Source organism: Schistocerca cancellata, unplaced genomic scaffold (assembly GCF_023864275.1).
Source record: "Schistocerca cancellata isolate TAMUIC-IGC-003103 unplaced genomic scaffold, iqSchCanc2.1 HiC_scaffold_1100, whole genome shotgun sequence".
Lineage (NCBI taxonomy): Eukaryota > Metazoa > Arthropoda > Insecta > Orthoptera > Acrididae > Schistocerca > Schistocerca cancellata.
In genome coordinates this window covers 5,017,680-5,034,424 of record NW_026047099.1, presented here as the reverse complement: position 1 = coordinate 5,034,424, position 16,745 = coordinate 5,017,680, and the positions used below count along the sequence as shown (strand labels likewise).

Genomic DNA, 16,745 nt, shown 5'->3' with positions numbered 1-16,745 from the left:
CTCGTCCCGCAGACGTTTGTCGTGCTTGCGCTGTCATATGGACCACGACCCGAGCGGCAGCGAGCGGCAGTCGAGCAAAGTCGGGACAAGTCGGGACGGGGACAGGGACAGGGATAGGAATGGTGCGAATGCACTGCAAATTACGCAGACACCTGGTGTGAGGCGAGGCGAGGCGAGGAAGCCCACATCGCTACCAGTGGGCCCTCCAGCACGACACTGCCACACCCCGCACAGGCCCTCCGCTGAACACCAGGGGCAAGATGCGTCCTCCGCTAGTGTCGGAGGCTGCACGCGCCCAGCGAATGACAGGGGGTGCAACGAGCAGCAGTGCGTCTCACACACTCGGCGGTGCGCCCGCCAATTCGGCCGTCACTCTGCTGGGACGCCGGGCGCGCCTCCCCGCGCCGTCCTCGAGGAACTGGCGGTTGCGGAAGGAAGCGCTTTCGTCAAATACGGCCGAAAACTAACATTTTGTGTGTTGGGAGAAAAGCCGAACGCGAATTCTGCCGTGATCCTACATTAGATGAGCGCCAACGTCGTCCGAACACCGAAGTTAAACATCATCGGGCCCGGCTAGTACTTGGATGGGTGACCGCCTGGGAAACCCGGGTGCTGTTGGCTCCCTTCCTGTTGATTTTTTTTTTGTTATGTCGCCAGCCCAATTTTCGCTACTACATTTCTGTTGTGACAAAGATGCTTCCTTAAGCCTTTTAAACTACTGTAATGGTACGATAATGCAGTAATTAACTCAGTTTGAGGGAGAATGTGCTAACCAAGTTTGCCAAGAAGACTTTGAAAACGACAAAACAGTACGAATCGGCAGGTGATTTCTGAAATACGTCACCGCCTATTGTTGTGTAGGAGTGTAGAGTTCCAAATTTGATTTGTAACCACGAATGCATTCCTTAGTCGTCTCGTCTCGTCCCGCAGACGTTTGTCGCGCTTGCGCTGTCATATGGACCACGACCCGAGCGGCAGCGAGCGGCAGTCGACCAAAGTCGGGACAAGTCGGGACGGGGACAGGGACAGGGATAGGAATGGTGCGAATGCACTGCAAACTACGCAGACACCTGGTGTGAGGCGAGGCGAGGAAGCCCACATCGCTACCAGTGGGCCCTCCAGCACGAAACTGCCACACCCCGCACAGGCCCTCCACTGAACACCAGGGACAAGATGCGTCCTCCTCTAGTGTCGAAGGCTGCACGCGCCCAGCGAATGACAGGGGGTGCAACGAGCAGCAGTGCGTCTCACACACGCGGCGGTGCGCCCGCCAATTCGGCCGTCGCTCTGCTGGGACGCCGGGCGCGCCTCCCCGCGCCGTCCTCGAGGAACTGGCGGTTGCGGAAGGAAGCGCTTTCGTCAAATGCGGCCGAAAACTAACATTCTGTGTGTTGGGAGAAAAGCCGAACGCGAATTCTGCCGTGCTCCTACATTAGATGAGCGCCAACGGCCATACCATGATGAATACACCGGTTCTCGTCCGATCACTGAAGTTAAGCATCATCGGGCCCGGCTAGTACTTGGATGGGTGACCGCCTGGGAAACCCGGGTGCTGTTGGCTCCCTTCCTTTTGTTTTTTTGTTATGTCGCCAGCCCAATTTTCAAACTACCTTTCTGTTGTGACAAAGATGCTTCCTTAAGCCTTTTAAACTACTGTAATGGTACGAAAATGCAGTAATTAACTCAGTTTGAGGGAGAATGTGCTAACCAAGTTTGCCAAGAAGACTTTGAAAAATACAAAACAGTACGGATCGGCAGGTGATTTCTGAAATACGTCACCGCCTATTGTTGTGTAGGAGTGTAGAGTTCCAAATTTGATTTGTAACCACGAATGTATTCCTTAGTCGTCTCGTCTCGTCCCGCAGACGTTTGTCGTGCTTGCGCTGTCATATGGACCACGACCCGAGCGGCAGCGAGCGGCAGTCGAGCAAAGTCGAAACAAGTCGGGACGGGGACAGGGACAGGGATAGGAATGGTGCGAATGCACTGCAAACTACGCAGACACCTGGTGTGAGGCGATGCGAGGCGAGGCGGGGCGAGGAAGCCCACATCGCTACCAGTGGCGCCCTCCAGCACGACACTGCCACACCCCGCACAGGCCCTCCGCTGAACACCAGGGACAAGATGCGTCCTCCGCTAGTGTCGAAGGCTGCACGCGCCCAGCGAATGACAGGGGGTGCAACGAGCAGCAGTGCGTCTCACACACGCGGCGGTGCGCCCGCCAATTCGGCCGTCGCTCTGCTGGGACGCCGGGCGCGCCTCCCCGCGCCGTCCTCGAGGAACTGGCGGTTGCGGATAGAAGCGCTTTCGTCAAATGCGGCCGAAAACTAAGATTTTGTGTGTTGGGAGAAAAGCCGAATGCGAATTCTGCCGTGCTCCTACATTAGATGAGCGCCAACGGCCATACCATGATGAATACACCGGTTCTCGTCCGATCACCGAAGTTAAGCATCATCGGGCCCGGTTAGTACTTGGATGGGTGACCGCCTGGGAAACCCGGGTGCTGTTGGCTCCCTTCCTTTTGTTTTTTTGGTATGTCGCCAGCCCAATTTTCAAACTACCTTTCTGTTGTGACAAAGATGCTTCCTTAAGCCTTTTAAACTACTGTAATGGTACGAAAGTGCAGTAATTAACCCAGTTTGAGGGAGAATGTGCTAACCAAGTTTGCCAAGAAGACTTTGAAAACGACAAAACAGTACGAATCGGCAGGTGATTTCTGAAATACGTCACCGCCTATTGTTGTGTAGGAGTGTAGAGTTCCAAATTTGATTTGTAACCACGAATGTATTCCTTAGTCGTCTCGTCTCGTCCCGCAGACGTTTGTCGTGCTTGCGCTGTCATATGGACCACGACCCGAGCGGCAGCGAGCGGCAGTCGAGCAAAGTCGAAACAAGTCGGGACGGGGACAGGGACAGGGATAGGAATGGTGCGAATGCACTGCAAACTACGCAGACACCTGGTGTGAGGCGATGCGAGGGGAGGCGGGGCGAGGAAGCCCACATCGCTACCAGTGGCGCCCTCCAGCACGACACTGCCACACCCCGCACAGGCCCTCCGCTGAACACCAGGGACAAGATGCGTCCTCCGCTAGTGTCGAAGGCTGCACGCGCCCAGCGAATGACAGGGGGTGCAACGAGCAGCAGTGCGTCTCACACACGCGGCGGTGCGCCCGCCAATTCGGCCGTCGCTCTGCTGGGACGCCGGGCGCGCCTCCCCGCGCCGTCCTCGAGGAACTGGCGGTTGCGGAAGGAAGCGCTTTCGTCAAATGCGGCCGAAAACTAACATTTTGTGTGTTGGCAGAAAAGGCGAACGCGAATTCTGCCGTGCTCCTACATTAGATGAGCGCCAACGGCCATACCTAGATGAATACACCGGTTCTCGTCCGATCACCGAAGTTAAGCATCATCGGGCCCGGCTAGTACTTGGATGGGTGACCGCCTTGGAAACCCGGGTGCTGTTGGCTCCCTTCCTTTTTTTTTTTGTTATGTCGCCAGCCCAATTTTCAAACTACCTTTCTGTTGTGACAAAGATGCTTTTTTAAGCCTTTTAAACTACTGTAATGGTACGAAAATGCAGTAATTAACTCAGTTTGAGGGAGAATGTGCTAACCAAGTTTGCCAAGAAGACTTTGAAAACGACAAAACAGTACGAATCGGCAGGTGATTTCTGAAATACGTCACCGCCTATTGTTGTGTAGGAGTGTAGAGTTCCAAATTTGATTTGTAACCACGAATGTATTCCTTAGTCGTCTCGTCTCGTCCCGCAGACGTTTGTCGTGCTTGCGCTGTCATATGGACCACGACCCGAGCGGCAGCGAGCGGCAGTCGAGCAAAGTCGAAACAAGTCGGGACGGGGACAGGGACAGGGATAGGAATGGTGCGAATGCACTGCAAACTACGCAGACACCTGGTGTGAGGCGAGGCGAGGCGAGGCGAGGAAGCCCACATAGCTACCAGTGGCGCCCTCCAGCACGACACTGCCACACACCGCACAGGCCCTCCGCTGAACACCAGGGACAAGATGCGTCCTCCGCTAGTGTCGAAGGCAGCACGCGCCCAGCGAATGACAGGGGGTGCAACGAGCAGCAGTGCGTCTCACACACGCGGCGGTGCGCCCGCCAATTCTGCCATCACTCCGCTGGGACGCCGGGCGCGCCTCCCCGCGCCGTCCTCGAGGAACTGGCGGTTGCGGAAGGAAGCGCTTTCGTCAAATGCGGCCGAAAACTAACATTTTGTGTGTTGGGAGAAAGGCCGAACGCGAATTCTGCCGTGCTCCTACATTAGATGAGTGCCAACGTCGTCCGAACACCGAAGTTAAGCATCATCGGGCCCGGCTAGTACTTGGATGGGTGACCTCCTGGGAAACCTGGGTGCTGTTGGCTCCCTTCCTGTTTTTTTTTTGTTATGTCGCCAGCCTAATTTTCAAACTACCTTTCTGTTGTGACAAAGATGCTTCCTTAAGCCTTTTAAACTACTGTAATGGTACGAAAATGCAGTAATTAACTCAGTTTGAGGGAGAATGTGCTAACCAAGTTTGCCAAGAAGACTTTGGAAACGACAAAACAGTACGAATCGGCAGGTGATTTCTGAAATACGTCACCGCCTATTGTTGTGTAGGAGTGTAGAGTTCCAAATTTGATTTGTAACCACGAATTTATTTCTTAGTCGTCTCGTCTCGTCTCGTCGCGCAGACGTTTGTCGTGCTTGCGCTGTCATATGGACCACGACCCGAGCGGCAGCGAGCGGCAGTCGAGCAAAGTCGGGACAAGTCGGGACGGGGACAGGGACAGGGATAGGAATGGTGCGAATGCACTGCAAACTACGCAGACACCTGGTGTGAGGCGAGGCGAGGCGAGGCGAGGAAGCCCACATCGCTACCAGTGGGCCCTCCAGCACGACACTGCCACACCCCGCACAGGCCCTCCGCTGAACACCAGGGACAAGATGCGTCCTCCGCTAATGTCGAAGGCTGCACGCGCCCAGCGAATGACAGGGGGTGCAACGAGCAGCAGTGCGTCTCACACACGCGGCGGTGCGCCCGCCAATTCGGCCGTCACTCTGCTGGGACGCCGGGCGCGCCTCCCCGCGCCGTCCTCGAGGAACTGGCGGTTGCGGAAGGAAGCGCTTTCGTCAAATGCGGCCGAAAACTAACATTTTGTGTGTTGGGAGAAAAGCCGATTGCGAATTCTGCCGTGCTCCTACATTGGATGTGCGCCAACGGCCATACCATGATGAATACACCGGTTCTCGTCCGATCACCGAAGTTAAGCATCATCGGGCCAGGCTAGTACTTGGATGGGTGGCCGCCTGGGAAACCCGGGTGCTGTTGGCTCCCTTCCTGTTTTTTTTTTTTGTTATGTCGCCAGCCCAATTTTCAAACTACCTTTCTGTTGTGACAAAGATGCTTCCTTAAGCCTTTTAAACTACTGTAAAGGTGCGAAAATGCAGTAATTAACTCAGTTTGAGGGAGAATGTGCTAAACAAGTTTGCGAAGAAGACTTTGAAAACGACAAAACAGTACGAATCGGCAGGTGATTTCTGAAATACGTCACCGCCTATTGTTGTGTAGGAGTGTAGAGTTCCAAATTTGATTTGTAACCACGAATTTATTCCTTAGTCGTCTCGTCACGTCTCGTCTCGTCTCGTCCCGCAGACGTTTGTCGTGCTTGCGCTGTCATATGGACCACGAGCCGAGCGGCAGCGAGCGGCAGTCGAGCAAAGTCGGGACAAGTCGGGACGGGGACAGGGACAGGGATAGGAATGGTGCGAATGCACTGCAAACTACGCAGACACCTGGTGTGAGGCGAGGCGAGGCGAGGCGAGGAAGCCCACATCGCTACCAGTGGGCCCTCCAGCACGACACTGCCACACCCCGCACAGGCCCTCCGCTGAACACCAGGGACAAGATGCGTCCTCCGCTAATGTCGAAGGCTGCACGCGCCCAGCGAATGACAGGGGGTGCAACGAGCAGCAGTGCGTCTCACACACGCGGCGGTGCGCCCGCCAATTCGGCCGTCACTCTGCTGGGACGCCGGGCGCGCCTCCCCGCGCCGTCCTCGAGGAACTGGCGGTTGCGGAAGGAAGCGCTTTCGTCAAATGCGGCCGAAAACTAACATTTTGTGTGTTGGGAGAAAAGCCGAACGCGAATTCTGCCGTGCTCCTACATTAGATGAGCGCCAACGGCCATACCATGATGAATACACCGGTTCTCGTCCGATCACCGAAGTTAAGCATCATCGGGCCCGGCTAGTACTTGGATGGGTGACCGCCTGGGAAACCCGGGTGCTGTTGGCTCCCTTCCTGTTTTTTTTTTTTGTTATGTCGCCAGCCCAATTTTCAAACTACCTTTCTGTTGTGACAAAGATGCTTCCTTAAGCCTTTCAAACTACTGTAATGGTGCGAAAATGCAGTAATTAACTCAGTTTGAGGGAGAATGTGCTAACCAAGTTTGCGAAGAAGACTTTGAAAACGACAAAACAGTACGAATCGGCAGGTGATTTCTGAAATACGTCACCGCCTATTGTTGTGTAGGAGTGTAGAGTTCCTAATTTGAATTGTAGCCACGAATTTATTCCTTAGTCGTCTCGTCTCGTCTCGTCTCGTCCCGCAGACGTTTGTCGTGCTTGCGCTCTCATATGGACCACGACCCGAGCGGCAGCGAGCGGCAGTCGAGCAAAGTCGGGACAAGTCGGGACGGGGACAGGGACAGGGATAGAAATGGTGCGAATGCACTGCAAACTACGCAGACACCTGGTGTGAGGCGTGGCGGGGCGAGGCGAGGAAGCCCACATCGCTACCAGTGGGCCCTCCAGCACGACACTGCCACACCCCGCACAGGCCCTCCGCTGAATACCAGGGACAAGATGCGTCCTCCGCTAGTGTCGAAGGCTGCACGCGCCCAGCGAATGACAGGGGGTGCAACGAGCAGCAGTGCGTCTCACACACGCGGCGGTGCGCCCGCCAATTCTGCCATCACTCTGCTGGGACGCCGGGCGCGCCTCCCCGCGCCGTCCTCGAGGAACTGGCGGTTGCGGAAGGAAGCGCTTTCGTCAAATGCGGCCGAAAACTAACATTTTGTGTGTTGGGAGAAAAGCCGAACGCGAATTCTGCCATGCTCCTACATTAGATGAGCGCCAACGGCCATACCATGATGAATACACCGGTTCTCGTCCGATCACCGAAGTTAAGCATCATCGGGCCCGGCTAGTACTTGGCTGGCTGCCCGCCTGGCAACACCTCGGTGCCGAGCGAGCAGTGTTTACCTTGTGCGACTTGGCCGGCGGCGCCTCGCGTGTCGTCTGCTTACTTTGCCACGTGGCTTTCTTTCTACTGAACTGTAAGTAATGGATATTCTTTACGATGATAGTGAAGAGCGACAGAACAATATTCAGTGCGAATTCGATCGTTCCGTCGAGAAACCCTCGGCTTTTGAGGTTCATCGTTGGTTAATTGAGGATTTGTTGTTGTCTACTAATGACGTACTCGGTATTCAGTTCGATACGTTTTTAAATTCTGTGTTCTTAAAACTCAAATCTTCCGATCTGTGTGATGCTGTAGTTTCTGTTAATGACGGTGTTCGCAAATTTCGACACCTTAACGGAAATATTAGTAATGTCACTGTGTCTCACGCTGGTTTTGGTCTTCGACATATACGGATATTTAACCTTCCGTTTGAAATTCGTAATGACACCATTTCTCTTCACTTGCGGCCATATGGCACTGTTTTATCTGTCGTGAAAGAGAAATGGTCGTCTGCGTATATATTTCAAGTCGAGAACGGTGTGCGCAGTGTTAAGATGGTGGTTAGGCAGCATATTCCGTCTTTTATTTTGGTCAACGGTCACCGTGCGTTTGTCACGTACAGTGGCCAGCCACAAACTTGCTCCTTTTGTAATGGTGTCGGACATTATCGGCAGGATTGTCCGAAGCGAAAACGGCCTGTTCAACTACCACTCGAGGGCGATTTGCTAGGAGTTAGTTTTGCTTCCGTCGCCGCAACGGTCTTGGGTTCCGCCCCCCCCCCCCCCCCCCCGCGCCCGCGCGGCGTGCGGCAGATGTTAATCTTGCTGCCGCCGCGGAAGCGATGGATGTGTCTGCTGATCATACTGTCTCTGCTGTTGCGACTACCGGCCAGGAATCTTTGTCCGCGGTTTCGGAAAACGTGCCTGCTGTTGTTCAACCGGTTGTGGGTGCTGTTGTGTCGGAGACAGTCTCTGACTCCGTGCCGCAGTCGGTAACTGATGTTGTTTCGCGCCCTATTTCGGACTCTGTTGCACCTACTGTGTCGCAGGCGGAGCCATCTCCTTCTGTGGCTGCGCCCGTCGTTGCACCCTCTGACGTTTCTGAGCCTCTTCCTGTTGCGGAATCACGCGATGTTTTTGTGGAACCAAAACCGCAGCGGGATGAAGCTCGTTCTCGAAGTTCCAGTAGGCAACGCTTTCGCAGTGCAAGTAGCTCCCCTTCCTACGACAGGGGTTTAACGCGAGGTGACCGTAGTCCGTCCCCAGTAGGGCGCCCCCCCGCCTCTTCTTGGGCGTCGCAACGCCGCGCCGCGCGGCGCGACCTCGACGTGGAGCTACGGCCGCCTCAGGCTGCCGGCTCCGGGCGTCAGCCGCCGCGCAAACAACAACAACAACAACAACAGCAGCGTGCCTCCTCTCGCCACGCACAGTCAGCTGATCTGAGTGTTGCAGCGCAGCAACGTGCCGTTGCTGTTCGCCATCTACGGACTGTGTTAAGTCAACCCGCCTCTGTAGATGTGCCTGTTTTAGCGCCAGACACGGTTTCGGCTGTGACTGCGGCATCTCTGTCGACTAAACGGAAGGCAGAGGATGTACACCGTCGTCGCGCTGGTCCTTCTGTTCAAGACCGCGTGTCGGTGCCTTCTTCCGACGTGGAGATGTCCGTTAAGGATTCTATGTCGGTCGCTTCTGGCGTGACGGCTACTGCCACCCTGCCGCCCCTCTTCCCCTTCGAGCCTTCGGAGTGGGCGACGGATGTTGTGGAGGGTGGGGAGACGTAGTGTGTGTCCTGTGTGCCCCCTCCTCTGTCGCGCACCTGCACATCCCGTGTTTTATGTGTGTTTTACTTTTGTGTGTGTCTTTTAATTGTGTGAGTCTATGACTTACGATTTTAGCCAGTGGAATGTTGTCACCATTAATCTTAACAAATTGAGTCACCCGTGTAAGATACTGGCTTTTAAGGACTTTTTACGTGATCACCACTGCCATGTTGTGTTTTTACAAGAGGTGACGCGTGATGCCCTTGTCTTTTTACACGATTTTAGTGACTTTACTGTTATTGACAATGTTTTACCGGATCACAGTACAGGAACTGCCATTTTAGTACGTTCTGACCTCGCTATTTCAAATGTTGCTATTTTACCTAATGGTCGTGCCGTTAGTTGCACTATACTGGGCGTTGTATTTGTTAACGTCTATGCTCCGTCTGGGAACGATAAGCCGGCGAGGGCAGTTTTTATGGGCAGGAATTGTGTGCGCTGTTACACCGGAATGTGGATGCTTTAGTTGTAGGCGGCGATTTTAATTGCGTTTTAGATGTTGTTGATCAGGTGCCTCGTCCTAACATTTGTCGCGAGCTCGGCGACTTGGTTCGCAGTTTTCAGCTCGTTGATACGTGGCGTGTTTTAAACCCTGATGTTACGCATTTTACTCATTTTTATCCCACGGGGCACAGCCGCCTGGACAGAATTTACGTTTCTGCCCCGCTTTCTGCCCGTATTTGCCGCACGGAAATGTTTCCCGTGCTGTTTTCTGATCATTCCGGTTACCTTTGTCAGCTTTTATTGCCTAGATTTTGTGTTCCCAGGCGAAAGAATTTGTGGAAATTTAATTGTGCATTATTGAACGACGACCATTTTGTGACGTGTTTTACCAATCTGTGGCAGAAATTGCTCGGGACCAAGCGAGGTGACTGTAGTGTGCTGGAGTGGTGGGTCGGGGAGGCCAAGCCGGTGATCAGGCGGTTTTTAATGGATTTTAGCCGCGAGGCGGCTCGGTGGCGTCGCGCTACCGCCCGCTTCCATCAGGCGTGTTTACAAGACCTCGCGCTGCGCGTGACGTCACAGCCTGCCTTGCTGCCCGCTTTTAAGCAGTTCCAGCGTAAGCTTCTCGCTGATTTGCGTGCTGTTAGTGGCGGTGTCGTCGTCCGCAGCCAGCCTGCGGGGGTTGTGGATGGCGAACCATTGTCGCTTTATCATCTGCATAGGGAACGCAGGCGGCGCGCCCGTCTGCACATCGGTACCTGGAAACAGTGCGACGGTAGACGGACTACTGTCCAGTCCGACATTGAGCGGGATGTTTTTACTCATTTTAGTTCCCTTTTCCGTGCGCTGGATGTTGATTGTAATGCGTTGCGGGATTTTTTACACGTCATACCTCATGTTTTAACTCGTACGGATAGGACGCTTTTAAATGCTGCTTATGTACCTGACGACCTGTACGATGCTATCCGACGAAGCCCTAAAAGTAAATCGCCTGGTCCCGACGGCATTCCTGCTGAATTTTATCTGAAATTTTATGATCTTTTTCGTGATGTTTTTGTGGCTCTTTTAAATGAAATACGGGATGGTGCTGTTATCCCTGCTGCGTTTGAGGAGGGGGTAGTGACATTGGTTCCCAAATCGACTGCGACGCCCTGCATTGACGCTGTTCGGCCGATCACTTTACTGAACGCCGATTTTAAGATTGTAACGCGATGCGTGGCTCAACGCCTTAAAGTTGTTTTACCGTCGGTCCTCAGTGATAGTCAATCATGTGCGGTGCAGGGTCGAAACATTTTTGATGCCGTCCTCGCCTATCGCGACTGTATCGGTTTTGTTAAAAGTGCGAGGCTGCCGACAGCTGCCATCTTCTTAATTGATTTTAAAAATGCTTTCGACCGCATTAGCCATGTGTACCTCCGCCAGGTTCTTGTGCGGATGGGCTTCGGTTTTAAGTTTACGACTGTGGTAAAGCATCTTTTACAGAATGCGACGTCACGTGTTAGTGTCAATGGCCACTTGACGCCAGCTTTCCGTGTTGGGCGCTCGGTGCGGCAGGGGTGTCCCCTTTCAATGGCCCTTTTTTCTGTAGCTTTAGATCCGTTGCTGCGAATTATCGGCCGCGACTGCCGCGGCATTCACATAGGGACGCACCGACTCATTTGCAAGGCATACGCCGACGATCTTGGTGTTTTTCTTGGCCATTCTGATGACGTTGACACTTTATATGGCGCACTGCAACGCTTTGAAAAAGCCACAGGTGCCGTTGTCAAACCAGCTAAGACTGTTTGTTTGCCTCTTACACCCCGCGCACGGTCCATACAGCGGAGCTGGTTCTGTGTCCGCGAACAGCACAAAGTCCTGGGCGTGCTGTTTTCTTCTCATCCACAACGGATGGAAGCGCTCAATTGGCGGTCCACGCTGCATAAGGTGCGCGCCGTTGCCAAGATCTATGCGGCTCGCACGTTGGCGCTTCGTGACAAGGTGGCCTTGATCAATACTAACATTCTGGCCAGGGTGTGGTACCTCGCGCAGGTCCTTCCACTGCCTCGGCAGTTGGAACGTGCCCTCAAGCAGGCGGTGTATTGGTTTATATGGCGAGGTGACATTTTTAAAGTCTCGTATGACACCTGTACTCTCAGCCCGACAGATGGTGGTTTGGGTCTAGTAGATCTTCGCGCGAAGTGCTCTGCTCTCCTTTGGAAACGGACCACCGTTGTTATGGAGAGGGCCCCGAACGGAACCACTGCGGCGGTCTTTAGTATGTATCGTCCTCTATCAGTGGAGGCGCCGGTGAATGTCTCGCACATTCCCTTTTTTCTTAATTATGTGCGTCGCTACTATATGGACAACAGCTACCTCGCGCTCTGTGACGTTCCCAGCCTTCGAGTCTGCGACGTCGTTTCTGCTTTCCGTGGATCACCTGTGCGTTGTAAGTGGGAGTATCGGCTACCGTGGTATAATTGGGTCACGGTATGGAAAAATCTTGCCAGCCGTGTTCTTCCTCCCTCTGTACACGCCGTGTGGTACAAGGTTGTGCATCGTACCTTCCCTACGAATGCGAAGCTCCATTCCATCAACCTCATCTCGTCTGGAGCTTGCGACTTGTGTGATGCGGAAGATACTCTTGAACACCGTTTCGTGTGTGGACATTTTTGCAGTGTTTGGGATGCCGCCAGAGATATGATTCGCCTCATCAATCGAGTGGATACGCGTTCAGTCTTGCCGACCGATGCTTTAATTCCTCAATGCGTCGCCTACCCGAATACTAAGAAGAATGCTACGGTGTGGCTCCTGGGTCATACCGTTTTTGCGATGTTTAACCTGAAACTAACTACTGAATTGGACTTTCTCACCTATTTATGGACTCAGCATGAACAAACTGAAGCTTTGCCTGGCTATCGTGCTACTTTTCAAATTTTTTGAAGGTTGCACTTGCTCATGCCTTTTCCTGGATGTCGGTGGATGCTTAACATGTTTATGACGATTTGGTATACTATTCTATTTTGACCGCTCAAGCTGTGTTTTTCAAGGAACGAACGTTTATGGAAATACGTGTACTCGGAGGAACTCTTTTTTTCTTATTTGTGTATTTTTTTATTTCCGGTACAGTTTACCTTTTTCTTGTTTCTGATTTTTATGCTGTGGACATCGGCACTCTTATTTAAGAGCACTGGTTTTCTCCTGTAGGTCTCCCATGTGGCGGCAGTGATATTTTTAATTTTTCACTAGTGTTACCACGCAGTGACTTTCATTTTTTTGTTTTTTTTCCTTTTCGTTTCACTTGTCCACCTGATGGACTTTACCCCTCAGTTTTACTGGTGTGGAACTTTCCCGGTAATAGTGACACTAAGGACGTGGTTTTTTTCTACTGGATTTTGTTTCCCTGGCGGAGTCATTGTATCCATGCAGAAGATTGCTGGCTTATGGATTTTTCTGCTCTTGCCGCTTTTTCCCGACGGACGTCGACCGTTTTAAGGACACCAACGGGGGATACTGATTTTTTCGTCCGTTCGTCGTGGGACATGGAGTCAACAGCACCTTTATAGCTCATGAAGCTCGCCAATAGAAGGCATTTTGTGGAGAGCGACACGGCCGGGCTATAAGGGGAGATGGGAGGCCCGTAAAAAAAAAAAAAAAAAAAAAAAAAAAAAAAATTAAGGTGCTGTTGGCTCCCTTCCTGTTTTTTTTTTTTTTTTGTTATGTCGCCAGCCCAATTTTCAAACTACCTTTCTGTTGTGACAAAGATGCTTCATTAAGCCTTTTAAACTACTGTAATGTTGCGAAAATGCAGTAATTAACTCAGTTTGAGGGAGAATGTGCTAACCAAGTTTGCCAAGAAGACTTTGAAAACGACAAAACAGTACGAATCGGCAGGTGATTTCTGAAATACGTCACCGCCTATTGTTGTGTAGGAGTGTAGAGTTCCAAATTTGATTTGTAACCACGAATGTATTCCTTAGTCGTCTCGTCTCGTCCCGCAGACGTTTGTCGTGCTTGCGCTGTCATATGGACCACGACCCGAGCGGCAGCGAGCGGCAGTCGAGCAAAGTCGGGACAGGTCGGGACGGGGACAGGGACACGGATAGGAATGGTGCGAATGCACTGCAAACTACGCAGACACCTGGTGTGAGGCGAGGCGAGGCGAGGCGAGGAAGCCCACATCGCTACCAGTGGGCCCTCCAGCACGACACTGCCACACCCCGCACATGCCCTCCGCTGAACACCAGGGACAAGATGCGTCCTCCGCTAGTGTCGAAGGCTGCACGCGCCCAGCGAATGACAGGGGGTGCAACGAGCAGCAGTGTGTCTCACACACGCGGCGGTGCACCCGCCAATTCGGCCGTCACTCTGCTGGGACGCCGGGCGCGCCTCCCCGCGCCGTCCTCGAGGAACTGGCGGTTGCGGAAGGAAGCGCTTTCGTCAAATGCGGCCGAAAACTAACATTTTGTGTGTTGGGAGAAAAGCCGAACTCCAATTCTGCCGTGCTCCTACATTAGATGAGCGCCAACGGCCATACCATGATGAATACACCGGTTCTCGTCCGATCACCGAAGTTAAGCATCATCGGGCCCGGCTAGTACTTGGATGGGTGTCCGCCTGGGAAACCCGGGTGCTGTTGGCTCCCTGTTTTTTTTTTTGTTATGTCGCCAGCCTAATTTTCAACTACCTTTCTGTTGTGACAAAGATACTTCCTTAAGCCTTTTAAACTACTGTAATGGTGCGAAAATGCAGTAATTAACTCAGTTTGAGGGAGAATGTGCTAACCAAGTTTGCCAAGAAGACTTTGAAAACGACAAAACAGTACGAATCGGCAGGTGATTTCTGAAATACGTCACCGCCTATTGTTGTGTAGGAGTGTAGAGTTCCAAATTTGATTTGCAACCACGAATTTATTCCTTAGTCGTCTCGTCTCGTCTCGTCCCGCAGACGTTTGTCGTGCTTGCGCTGTCATATGGACCACGACCCGAGCGGCAGCGAGCGGCAGTCGAGCAAAGTCGGGACAGGTCGGGACGGGGACAGGGACACGGATAGGAATGGTGCGAATGCACTGCAAACTACGCAGACACCTGGTGTGAGGCGAGGCGAGGCGAGGCGAGGAAGCCCACATCGCTACCAGTGGGCCCTCCAGCACGACACTGCCACACCCCGCACAGGCCCTCCGCTGAACACCAGGGACAAGATGCTTCCTCCGTTAGTGTCGAAGGCTGCACGCGCCCAGCGAATGACAGGGGGTGCAACGAGCTGCAGTGCGTCTCACACACGCGGCGGTGCGCCCGCCAATTCGGCCGTCACTCTGCTTGGACGCCGGGCGCGCCTCCCCGCGCCGTCCTCGAGGAACTGGCGGTTGCGGAAGGAAGCGCTTTCGTCAAATGCGGCCGAAAACTAACATTTTGTGTGTTGGGAGAAAAGCCGAACGCGAATTCTGCCGTGCTCCTACATTAGATGAGCGCCAACGGCCATACCATGATGAATACACCGGTTCTCGTCCGATCACCGAAGTTAAGCATCATCGGGCACGGCTTGTACTTGGATGGGTGACCGCCTGGGAAACCCGGGTGCTGTTGGCTCCCTTCCTGTTTTTTTTTTTTTGTTATGTCGCCAGCCCAATTTTCAAACGACCTTTCTGTTGTGACAAAGATGCTTCCTTAAGCCTTTTAAAATACTGTAATGGTACGAAAATGCAGTAATTAACTCAGTTTGAGGGAGAATATGCTAACCAAGTTTGCCAAGAAGACTTTGAAAACGACAAAACAGTACGAATCGGCAGGTGATTTCTGAAATACGTCACCGCCTATTGTTGTGTAGGAGTGTAGAGCTCCAAATTTGATTTGTAACCACGAATTTATTCCTTAGTCGTCTCGTCTCGTCTCGTCTCGTCTCGTCCCGCAGACGTTTGTCGTGCTTGCGCTGTCATATGGACCACGACCCGAGCGGCAGCGAGCGGTAGTCGAGCAAAGTCGGGACAAGTCGGGACGGGGACAGGGACAGGGATAGGAATGGTGCGAATGCACTGCAAACTACGCAGACACCTGGTGTGAGGCGAGGCGAGGCGAGGCGAGGAAGCCCACATCGCTACCAGTGGGCCCTCCAGCACGACACTGCCACACCCCGCACAGGCCCTCCGCTGAACACCAGGGACAAGATGCGTCCTCCGCTAGTGTCGAAGGCTGCACGCGCCCAGCGAATAACAGGGGGTGCAACGAGCAGCAGTGCGTCTCACACACGCGGCGGTGCGCCCGCCAATTCGACCGTCACTCTGCTGGGACGCCGGGCGCGCCTCCCCTCGCCGTCCTCGAGGAACTGGCGGTTGCGGAAGGAAGCGCTTTCGTCAAATGCGGCCGAAAACTAACATTTTGTGTGTTGGGAGAAAAGCCGAACGCGAATTCTGCCGTGCTCCTACATTAGATGAGCGCCAACGGCCATACCATGATGAATACACCGGTTCTCGTCCGATCACCGAAGTTAAACATCATCGGGCCCGGCTAGTACTTGGATGGGTGACCGCCTGGGAAACCCGGGTGCTGTTGGCTCCCTGTTTTTTTTTTTTTTGTTATGTCGCCAGCCCAATTTTCAAACTACCTTTCTGTTGTGACAAAGATGCTTCCTTAAGCCTTTTAAACTACTGTAATGGTGCGAAAATGCAGTAATTAACTCAGTTTGAGGGAGAATGTGCTAACCAAGTTTGCCAAGAAGACTTTGAAAACGACAAAACAGTACGAATCGGCAGGTGATTTCTGAAATACGTCACCGCCTATTGTTGTGTAGGAGTGTAGAGTTCCAAATTTGATTTGTAACCACGAATGTATTCCTTAGTCGTCTCGTCTCGTCCCGCAGACGTTTGTCGTACTTGCGCTGTCATATGGACCACGACCCGAGCGGCAGCGAGCGGCAGTCGAGCAAAGTCGGGACAAGTCGGGACGGGGACAGGGACAGGGATAGGAATGGTGCGAATGCACTGCAAACTACGCAGACACCTGGTGTGAGGCGAGGCGAGGCGAGGCGAGGCGAGGAAGCCCACATCGCTACCAGTGGCGCCCTCCAGCACGACACTGCCACACCCCGCACAGGACCTCCGCTGAACACCAGGGACAAGATGCGTCCTCCGCTAGTGTCGAAGGCTGCACGCGCCCAGCGAATGACAGGGGGTGCAACGAGCAGCAGTGCGTCTCACACACGCGGCGGTGCGCCCGCCAATTCGGCCGTCGCTCTGCTGGGACGCCGGGCGCGCCTCCCCGCGCCGT

General features: G+C 53.4%; 8 non-coding genes and 1 pseudogene across 8 annotated transcripts; all 9 read left to right on the top strand.

Annotated features, from left to right (window-relative positions):
• The first annotated feature begins 1,442 nt into the window (after nt 1-1,442).
• Nucleotides 1,443-1,561, top strand: LOC126155846 (5S ribosomal RNA). The gene has a single exon (XR_007533281.1). It is a non-coding gene; the product is annotated as a 5S ribosomal RNA (ribosomal RNA).
• An 832-nt stretch (nt 1,562-2,393) lies between these two features.
• Nucleotides 2,394-2,512, top strand: LOC126155179 (5S ribosomal RNA). The gene has a single exon (XR_007532688.1). It is a non-coding gene; the product is annotated as a 5S ribosomal RNA (ribosomal RNA).
• Nucleotides 2,513-3,344: 832 nt separating this feature from the next.
• On the top strand, nt 3,345-3,463 carry LOC126155085 (5S ribosomal RNA). Its single transcript, XR_007532601.1, has one exon. It is a non-coding gene; the product is annotated as a 5S ribosomal RNA (ribosomal RNA).
• A 1,749-nt stretch (nt 3,464-5,212) lies between these two features.
• Nucleotides 5,213-5,331, top strand: LOC126155759 (5S ribosomal RNA). The gene has a single exon (XR_007533199.1). It is a non-coding gene; the product is annotated as a 5S ribosomal RNA (ribosomal RNA).
• Nucleotides 5,332-6,174: 843 nt separating this feature from the next.
• LOC126154780 (5S ribosomal RNA) lies at nt 6,175-6,293 on the top strand. The gene has a single exon (XR_007532316.1). It is a non-coding gene; the product is annotated as a 5S ribosomal RNA (ribosomal RNA).
• Nucleotides 6,294-7,131: 838 nt separating this feature from the next.
• LOC126155415 (5S ribosomal RNA) lies at nt 7,132-7,249 on the top strand (annotated as a pseudogene).
• Nucleotides 7,250-14,006: 6,757 nt separating this feature from the next.
• Nucleotides 14,007-14,125, top strand: LOC126155821 (5S ribosomal RNA). Its single transcript, XR_007533257.1, has one exon. It is a non-coding gene; the product is annotated as a 5S ribosomal RNA (ribosomal RNA).
• Nucleotides 14,126-14,952: 827 nt separating this feature from the next.
• On the top strand, nt 14,953-15,071 carry LOC126155072 (5S ribosomal RNA). Its single transcript, XR_007532589.1, has one exon. It is a non-coding gene; the product is annotated as a 5S ribosomal RNA (ribosomal RNA).
• Nucleotides 15,072-15,915: 844 nt separating this feature from the next.
• Nucleotides 15,916-16,034, top strand: LOC126155770 (5S ribosomal RNA). The gene has a single exon (XR_007533210.1). It is a non-coding gene; the product is annotated as a 5S ribosomal RNA (ribosomal RNA).
• Nucleotides 16,035-16,745: the final 711 nt, after the last annotated feature.